Genomic DNA, 8,384 nt, shown 5'->3' with positions numbered 1-8,384 from the left:
CAATATGTTGTCAATATTCAGTGTTTTATCCTTCATAGTTAATATTGTAAATCCCCATTCTTTATTTTCATGTACATTCAGTTTTTTTAAGGCGGTCTGTCATAATGTTTTTAGCACTCAATCAGACATTATTGTGAGATTTTGTATTACTGTTCCTAAAAATCAGATATACCGACCCCCAGACACATTTTCATCTCTAAATTTGCCCCCTGACTCAAAATAATTGCCAGGCCTGCAATAGACTATATAAGATCATACTTTTTTTCCTTCCAACCATTGGACCCTGCGGCTTATACAAAGGTGCGGCTAATCTATGGATTTATCTTCGCTAACGGCAATATTATGGAATGGATTAAGAAAGGAAATCAAACGGTGCACTCAAATGACCCACTTTAACAAACTGTTCAAACTCCAATATTCAGTGTTTTATCGTTCATAGTTAATATTGTAAATCCGCACATTCTTTATTTTCATGTACAGTCTGGTGTGTCATTCAGTAAAGAAAATTGAAATTCCATTCCGTTTTTTCAAGCGAAAGGTCGGTTTTGTATTAGTGTTCCTAAAAATCAGATATAACGGCCCCCAGGCAGACTTTTTCTTTAAATTTGCCCCCCCCCCCCCCCCCCCCCCCCCCCGAATCAAAATAATTGCCAGGCTGGTTTATAGGGCCGCATCAGTACTCAGTTGTAATTCACTTTTCCACGGTTCATGGTATTAATGACAATATCAAACAGAAAAGTCTGGAGTTATGGCATTTTTTTAAGCGCAAAAATTATGACTAGTTGTATTTTCATTAGCAATAGGGCCCTATCATTTAAAACAACTTTTTGTACCTATTGGTACCTGCTTTTGTGCATTTGAATGAATGAATGCTTTATTTTTAAACATGTGAATAATACATCACACTTGAAGCACTATATCATAAGTGTCAAACTCAAGGGCCGGGGGCCAATCTGGCCCGCCACATTATTCTACGTGGCCCACGAAAGCCTGGAAAAAATGGGTTTCAATAAAATAACAATTTTTTATTATTTTAGTTTTTTACTAAATGCATTTGTTCCTTCAATTTTGACGGAAAAAAATGCATATTTTAAACTTTAATATTATCTGATCATGCCAATTATATTATATACTGTATTGCAAAACTATTTTTGTTAGATAAAAACAGTTAAATATCTGATTGTCACCTATATTCATTTATGATTTTAAAGCAAGTTATACGTTAAAAAAAATCAAATAATCAAATGCATATGCATTTCAAATAATCGTGATTACCCGCATGCATAATGTTTATTAATTTTTAAAAAGCGGCCCTCTGAAAGCAGCCATTCCTGCGATGTGGCCCTCATGAAAATGAGTTTGACACCCTTGCACTCGATGATAAAACCCTTTGTATGTTTGAAAGGGAGTAGGAAGAAGCCCTAGCTTATTAATTCCTACCCCATTTAGTACCGAGTACCATAGGTTATCTTACTTCCTTTGTTCATTTTTTTAATACTTTCAACAAAAACAGCAATCACCAACAAACAACCACACCATGACTGACGGAGGAGCCAATGAAACGTAAGAAAGTTAGCTTGTTTTTGTTGTTGTGTAGCTATCTTAGCCTTCTAAAGTAAGACAATAGTGTCACCGTCTTTTTGTCTTTTTGAATTTGCTCATGGTTGGACATTGTCCGTTCCAAAGATTCACCCCACATGTTGAAATGCAAACTTTTTTTTTAAAGTTGAGCTTGCATACAAATGGTTTAGATTCAGGTTCCCCCTCAGATTATATCCCCCTTCTCTCGGGAAAAAGAACATGCTTTAAATATGTACTGGTAGTATGTTTGGGATCTGCGTAAGTTCCGAAAATTTGAAATCAAAGCATGGAGCCATTGCGGAGATACTTATAAAACAATTTTGCCTTCCTGTCGACTTCCTCCAAACGGTCGATTTGGAATGTCCACAATTGATGACGTCACCATTTGGGAACATCGTCAGCGGATTATCCATATATGGTATAAATCTACACACACTGCCTTGCACACCTTTGCCATTTTTAGTTTAGACGACAAAATGCCCAAGATTCGACTCGTTGAAGGAAAATACTGTTATTGATTGTATTACCCAACTCTGGACGCTACTCAAACCTGCGGCTACCTTTTTTGTTTTGCGGCAATGTGCCTTCAACTGTGAAAAACTCACTTGTGCCAAGAAGAGTCCTGCTCCACCCACAAATCTCCACAAAAAGATGAATGTTTGCTACTTTAAATGGCTCTGTGACTACAACCCATGGCAAAGAAGGAGCCAATGAAACTCTAAAAAATAACAGTAGGTTAGAAATGTGTGAATGTTTGCTCGTTTTTTTTTTTTGTTGTGTAGCTATCTTAGCCTTCTAAAGTAAGACAATAGTGTCACCGTCTTTTTGTCTTTTTGAATTTGCTCATGGTTGGACATTGTATGTTCCAAAGATTCACCCCACATGTTGAAATGAAAAATTATTATTTTTAGGTTGAGCATGCATACAGATGTTTTAGATTCAGGTTCCCCCTCAGATAATATCCCCCTTCTCTCGGGGAAAAAATACATACTTTAAATATGTACTGGTAGTATGTTTGGGATCTGCGTAAGTTCAGAAAATTTGAAATGAAAGCATGGAGCCATTGCGGAGATACTTATAAAACAATTTTGCCTTCCTGTCGACTTCCTCCAAACGGTCGATTTGAATGTCCACAATTGATGACGTCACCATTTGGGAACATCGTCAGCGGATTATCCATATATGTATAAATCTACACACACTGCCTTGCACACCTTTCCATTTTTAGTTTAGACGACAAAATGCCAAGATTCGACTTGTTGAAGGAAAATACTGTTATTGATTGTATTACCCAACTCTGGACGCTACTCAAACCTGCGGCTACCTTTTTTGTTTTGCGGCAATGTGCCTTCAACTGTGAAAAACTCACTTGTGCCAAGAAGAGTCCTGCTCCACCCACAAATCTCCACAAAAAGATGAATGTTTGCTACTTTAAATGGCTCTGTGACTACAACCCATGGCAAAGAAGGAGCCAATGAAACTCTAAGAAATAACAGTAGTTAGAAATGTGTGAATGTTAGCTCGTTTTTTTTGTTGTTGTTGTTGTGTAGCTATCTTAGCCTTCTAAAGTAAGACAATAGTGTCACCGTCTTATTGTCTTTTTGAATTTGCTCATGTTGGACATTGTCTGTTCCAAAGATTCACCCCACATGTTGAAATGCAAAATTATTATTTTTTAGGTTGAGCATGCATACAGATGTTTTAGATTCAGGTTCCCCCTCAGATAATCCCCCTTCTCTCGGGGAAAAAATACATGCTTTAAATATGTACTGGTAGTATGTTTGGGATCTGCGTAAGTTCAGAAAATTTGAAATGAAAGCATGGAGCCATTGCGGAGATACTTATAAAACAATCTTGCCTTCCTATCGACTTCCTCCAAACGGTCGATTTGGAATGTCCACAATTGATGACGTCATAATTTGGGAACATCGTCAGCGGATTATCCATATATGGTATAAATCTACACAGGCTGCCTTGCACACCTTTGCCATTTTTAGTTTAGACGACAAAATGCCCAAGATTCGACTCGTTGAAGGAAAATACTGTTATTGATTGTATTACCCAACTCTGGACGCTACTCAAACCTGCGGTCTCATCTGAAGAAGTAAGAAATGCCTGGCTAACTTTTTTGTTTTGCGGCAATTTGCCTTCAACTGTGAAAAACTCACTTGTGCCAAGAAGGGTCCTGCTCCACCCACAAATCTCCACAAAAAGATGAATTTTTGCTACTTTAATTGGCTCTGTGACTACAACCCGTGGCAAAAAAGGAGCCAATAAAACTCTAAGAAATAACAGTAGGTTAGAAATGTGTGAATGTTAGCTTGTTTTGTTGTTGTTGTGTAGCTATCTTAGCCTTCTAAAGTAAGACAATAGTGTCACTGTCCTGTGGCAAAATGAATGATTTTCCAAAAAAATTGTTTTAGTTGGATCAGTGCTGTGTTTGGCAATGAACTAGCAAGTTATACAATCCGCGATGTAGCTTGTATCGTACATCATAGCCTTGAGCCTCCATTGTTTACGACTCGAAGCAGCCGTGCAGCAGCATTGTTTGCATGATATAGAATAGAAAAGCCTTTTGTTGTGAATATACACATGTATATGGCCAGTATTTACCCTTAGAAACATACCCATTATTGACATGGATATTAGACCGTATGTTGTTCCCTTTCAAAAAAAACAAAAAACGAGTCGTATATTCGGGATGGAGTGATTTATGCTTGCAAAACAAAAGGTGGTGCCATGCGAGTCGGAGCATTTCTTCCTGTCACTCAAACACACCAGTGATTTGGAGAGACATCGACCCAATCAAAAATGTGCCTGAAAGGTTGGACGAGGGAATTGGACAATAGGCTAATGCCATAAATTCTTCTTCGCTTGCTACGACCCATGGGAGAGTCCTTCCGCTGACGGAACTTTCTTACCCCTCGGCAGTGGATTCACTTGTCACTGGATCCACAGCCAATAGTCTTTAGTGGACGGCTGTATCAGTGAGGCCCAGCGCATCGATTTTATCGATCTTCTTGAGCGTGTCACAGGCAGGCAACACCTACTCATTGACTCCTGCACAGTTAGCATGTCCAGGTTTGTACGTTTCGTTGAGGCGGGGGCTTTGATTGATGAATGGCTTCCATTGATCGGCGCAGGTCAGCAGCACATTTATCTCAATGTGGCAAACTAAAGGTTAACTAGAATTGCAGAACCGTAGATATTAGCGATGTTCCGGTCAGGGTTATATGTGGCCGATTCTGATATTGCTCATCCATGAGTGAGATCTGCCGATCACATGTATTGACTGGAAATGTCTCAGTGTAGTTATGGTGAGTCCCAGAAGGCATAAGACATTGATACAACGTTGATTATACATACTGTATGGTATGTGCTCTTTAAAACTGACTTTGAAACAACGTTGCAAAATACAGTAGTTGTATTTGTAAATAGAGACAATGTTGATGTCCAAAGTTGGATCCACGTTGTTGGTTCGGAAATTACCAAATGTCACAACCTGACATTGAATAATTGTTGTCAAGACATGTTGTTTTGAGGCGTATTTATGGTCTTGTCATCCTCGTACGGACAGAAGGGTGACACGACAGTGTGGCTGGATCAAAAGAGACGTCGGAGACGCTTTACTGAACCCAAAGTTGCTTTATTACAAGCGAGTGTCATTATACAGGACTGCAGTTCCTGGAGGAGGTCAGGTCAAGAAAATGAGGCGCTTCTTACTTGGAGAAGCCAAACCATCAGTTTTTTAATTCCTCTTTTCTGTCCCTGGGTGTGTGCTAATTCAGGACAGCACACCCTGATCATAAAAGGAGATGTTTGTGTGTAAGTGTCTGGAAAACAACTGCAAACATGTAGTCTCTCAAGGATAGGGCTATCATTTTTTGCATTCTGAAGTCCCAATTAGGGCCTCTTTCCTACGAGAAGTGATCCAATCCACCTGCGACTGTCAAACTAAGGGGCCTTATCTTATTATGTGCTCAAACTGAAATACCGTTATTTACTTAAACATGGTGGTTCTAATTATCCAAGGTGAATATAAACCTTCACCAAAAGCAAAACATAATATGAGTTAATTAATTCACTTCAGTTTCAACATTGTATTTGTGTTGTAGAATATTGGTTGTGAAATGACCAAATTTCAATGGTCAAATCAACGTCACAACCCGACATTGAATAAACGTGGTCAAAAAGCTTGTTTCAACGTTGTATTTGTGTTGTACAATATTGGTTGGAAAATGACCAACATTCAATGGTCAAATCAACTTCACAACCTGACATTGAATAAACGTTGTCAAAAACCATGTTGTTTCAATGTTGTAGAATATTGGTTGGGAAATGACTAAATTTCAATAGTCAAATCAAGGTCAGAACCCAACATTGATTAAATGTCGTCAAAGTGCATGTTGTTTCAACGTTGCGTTTGTGTTGTAGAATGTTGTTTGGAAAATGACCAAATCAACCACACCCCCTGACATTGAATAAACGCCGTCAAAGAGCATGTTGTTTCAACGTTGTAGTTGTGTAGTAGAATTTTGGTTGGAAATGACCAACGTCAGAACGTAACATTGATTAAACGTTGTCAAAAAGCATGTTGTTTCAACGTTGTAGAATATTGGTTGGAAAATGACCAAATTTCAATGGTCAAATCAACGTCAGAACTTAATGTTGATTAAACCTTGTCAAAAACCATGTTGTTTCAACGTTGTAGAATATTGGTTGGGAAATTACCAAATTTCAATGGTCAAATCAACGTCAGAACCCAACATTGATTAAATGTCGTCAAAGCGCATGTTGTTTAACGTTGCGTTTGTGTAGTTGAATATTGTTTGGAAAATGACCAAATCAACCACACCACCTGACATTGAATAAACGTCGTCAAAGAGCATGTTGTTTCAACGTTGTATTTGTGTAGTAGAATTTTGGTCGGGAAATGACCAACATTCAATGGTCAAATCAACTTCACAGCCTGACATTGAATAAATGTTGTCAAAAAGCATGTTGTTTCAACGTGGTAGAATATTGGTTGGGAAATGACAAAATTTCAATGGTCAAATCAACGTCAGAACTTAACGTTGATTAAACGTTGTCAAAAAGCATGTTGTTTCAACGTTGGAGAATATTGGTTGGGAAATTACCAAATTTCAATGGTCAAATCAACGTCAGAACCCAACATTGATTAAATGTCGTCAAAGCGCATGTTGTTTCAACGTTGCGTTTGTGTAGTAGAATATTGTTTGGAAAATGACCAAATCAACCACACCACCTGACATTGACTAAACGTCGTCAAAGAGCATGTTGTTTCAACGTTGTATTTGTGTAGTAGAATTTTGGTCGGGAAATGACCAACATTCAATGGTCAAATCAACTTCACAACCTGACATTGAATAAACGTTGTCAAAAGCATGTTGTTTCAACGTGTAGATATTGGTTTGGAAATGACCAAATTTCAATGGTCATATCAACGTCAGAGCGTAACATTGATTAAACGTTGTCAAAAAGCTTGTTGTTTCAATGTTGCATAGAATATTGGTTGGGAAATGACAAAATTTCAATCAACGTCAGAACCCAACATTGATTAAATGTTGTCAAACAGCATGTTGTTTCAACGTGTATTTGTGTTGTAGAATATTGGTTGGGAAATGACCACATGACGTTGAATAAACGTATAAACGTTGTCAAAAAGCATGTTGTTTCAACGTTGTAGAATATTGTTTGGAAAATGACCAAAGCAGTGGGCAGCAACGGCGCCAGCGCCCTGGGAATAATTTTGGTGATTTAACCCCAATTCCAACCCTTGATGCTGAGTGCCAAGCAGGGAAGAATTCTGGTATGAGCTTTTAAACATAACCCGTTAACTGCTGCCAATCAAATGGTGAATAAGATACTCTTTAGGGTTCATATGTTTGTAAATCTGACTGTGATGAAGTCAGTGCCTCACCAGCCATGAACCTCACCGCACGTCACTGGTAGACACATAATTGGCCGCTAAACAAAAATAGTGTCAGTCAGACGGATCAGTGTTTGTGATTGGCATTCAAAGACATACATCGCAATGGCCAATGACATACTTTTTCACGAAAATCGGCCGATCGATCACATAAATGAAAGGTACCGTATTTTCCGGCGCACCGATTTATAAGGTGCACTGCCGATGAATGGTCTATTTTTGATATTTTTTCATATATAAGGCTCCACCGGATTATAGGGTGCATTAAAGGGGTCATATATAATCAATAACGGAGCAGCATCTCCTCATCCGCCGGAAATGTGTCCCGTGAAAAACCATCCGACCGGAACTCTCTAATAACTAAAGTTCCTTGGGTGAATAATGTAAACTCACTACACCGGTATGTTTTAGCGCTTTCATGGCGAGTTACTGACAGATATAAGTAAGAACTTTACAGTAATTTATATTAGAAATGGCAACAGTGGAGGATGATGTCCCATAACAAGACGATAGAGAAAAAAAGAAGCTTATCGAGGCGTACAAATTTTCAGGTTTGATGCAGATCCAAATACAGATCAGCAGGTACCAGAATGTAAGAAAAGTTTCTTTTGCATAATATTGCAAACAAAACACAGATAATGTCTTACCTTATACACACACCATAATAACACTGGTATGTTGAAGCACAGTACAATCCATCAAGCGGTGTGGCTTCATAGCTTACCAAAGTCCTACTAAAACATTTTGATAGATTTTTGAGCGCCGTGTGTAATGTTCTATATTTTCAATGGAACATATAAAATGTTGGTGTTGTTTACTGGCGTCATCTTGCAGTCTACACGTATCTCTTATG

This window comes from Entelurus aequoreus, linkage group LG15, assembly GCF_033978785.1.
Source record: "Entelurus aequoreus isolate RoL-2023_Sb linkage group LG15, RoL_Eaeq_v1.1, whole genome shotgun sequence".
Lineage (NCBI taxonomy): Eukaryota > Metazoa > Chordata > Actinopteri > Syngnathiformes > Syngnathidae > Entelurus > Entelurus aequoreus.
Note: the sequence above shows the minus strand (reverse complement) of the source record.